Source organism: Palaemon carinicauda, chromosome 18, assembly GCF_036898095.1.
Source record: "Palaemon carinicauda isolate YSFRI2023 chromosome 18, ASM3689809v2, whole genome shotgun sequence".
NCBI lineage: Eukaryota > Metazoa > Arthropoda > Malacostraca > Decapoda > Palaemonidae > Palaemon > Palaemon carinicauda.
This window is the reverse complement of record NC_090742.1, coordinates 91,090,500-91,092,897: the sequence shown is the minus strand read 5'-3', so window position 1 is coordinate 91,092,897 and position 2,398 is coordinate 91,090,500.

Here is a 2,398-nt window from a genome sequence, read left to right as displayed (position 1 = left end):
CATAGAACATTGGGGATGGTGGAGAAGGATTGAGCTGGATTTGTAACAGGAAATTAGCTCACCTAGAGCAGACTAGTGATGCAGTCCTAATTAGCGGAACACCACAGGACTTGTAAAGCTTGCTTACCAGACTGCATGAAATATAACATGAGGATAGGCTTAAGATAAAGAGAAGAAAATAAGAGATGATTAACACGGAATATGCCATGGAAGATGAAATATCATTGCAGGGAGAAAGAATTAATGGGGTGAAATTATTCAAAAATTTAGGAATTTAATGGAAGATTGAAAACAGCAATTCAGACAATGACTAAGTTAAGTTAAATTTGGAAATCAAGTCGCTTGAAAATACCAATAAAAATCAGGCTGTATATCAGTTTAATCAGATTAGTGTTACTGTTTGGACATAAATCCTGGTATGACAATAAAACAATATCCACTAAATTTGGTAAATTTGAGAACAAAACCCTCAGAAGAATATAGGGAGTTTAATGGCAGAACAGGAAAAGAAATGAATCTATAAGAGTGATTACCTGAGGGCCATAAGTGGATGAAAGCATGGTGAGGGGTAGATGAAGAGGGTTTGGCCATGCTCATCGCACTCCACAAGAGAGATTATTTCACCAAACTTTCAACTGGGCTCCACGAGGAACTAGAAGAGTTGGAAAACCCAGGTTTACATGGCTGAGAATTACAAAATGTGAAGTAGGGGATAATGAATGGAAAAGTATTAATTCAAAAGCGCAAGATAGAGACGACTGGTGCTATACTGTATAACTGAGGCCCTTTGCGTTAATAGGGGCAGGAGATGATTATGAAGATGATGTCGACGTAAATATTATGCAATTAAGATAGACCTAACAAACGTATAATGGCAAATGGTCATAACTGTGATTTTTTTTTTTTTTTTTTTTTTTTTTAAAGATGGGTCTGGTTGATTTTGGTCAACATTCGGCATAAAATACGTAAGGGATAAAGCCAGAAGCCGGAAAAGGAAGAATGTGACCCTTTCATCCCTTCATGAAATTCTGGTTAATGATTAAGGTTATTGAGTAATCGGAACCCAACCACTGAGGGGGGGCGGTAAGCCAGCCTCAACATGGTGCCGGTCCCAAGCCCGGGTAAACAGGGAGGGTTGGCAGCAGGAAAGGCATCCGGCCATGAAAAATTAGCCAAAACAACTATGGTCAGTGAGTATAATCAGAATGAAATTAATGCTAGGGCGTTCCCCATAAGCAACGCGTTAGGACCTCGCCTGATCCCTCCGAAAAATTGGTAAAGGCTACCCAGTCATGGGCAGGCTGGGTTAAAGAGGCAAGCTCAGAGGTAGATGGAGAAAGCTGACCAGAAACAACGACTCCACATAGAAGTGGGAAAAGATGTAGACAAAGAAGAAGTTATTGGGAGATCGAGTTTCTGCTTACCAGACGATCTTATTATGGGCTGTTTACATTACCCGAGATATTCTTGTTTTCTTTGTATACTTGACAAACAAAAATAATAGCAATTCCCGTCCTAAATATATATATATATATATATATATATATATATATATATATATATATATATATATATATATATATATATATATATATATATATATATATATTTATATATATATATATATATATATATATATATATATATATATATATATATATATATATATATTAGAAAAAAAGTGAAAATACATTGTATTCTACATTTCACCATCGGTTTGGATTAAGTTTCAATTATAAAATATAACATACAGTATTTTCATGGCTACTAAAATTATTTCTAGACTACATTAATTTTGAATTATTATTATTATTGTTATTAATGTTATTATTATTATTGAAGATGTCCAGCAAAAATAGACCCTACCTCTTCTCAGGTCTATTTTCATCAAAACTTTACACATGTTGGGATTTGGTTTTGTTTAGAAAATAACAATACGATTATTCTATGCAATTGTAATCTAATTTTGTGGATGCATTGTTGGATGTATAGTTGTCTTTTGTTATTCATAATTATCATGTAATTTAATTTTTATAAGATATTTCTAGTACCCTCTGTGTCATTTCTTTTGTTTGACACAATTATTTTATATTTTGGTTATTTCTTCTTGTCTTCTATACCAAAGAAGCGAAAGGTTTATCTGTAGATACAAAATAATGTTGATTTTGTATCGCTACAAGTTACATTAAGAATTATCATAGCAATATATTAGCCTGGCTTTTTTTTCATAAACAAGAATATTTGAAAACTTATATATATTATTGTTATGAATGAAATAAATATTAATCACTGATATACTTTGACGTGACCAATTTACAGCGGTTTATAAGCTTCCAATAGTATCTGACTAGATATATTCAAGAGTATAATTTCAAAGTAATTTTTTTTTTTAATATCA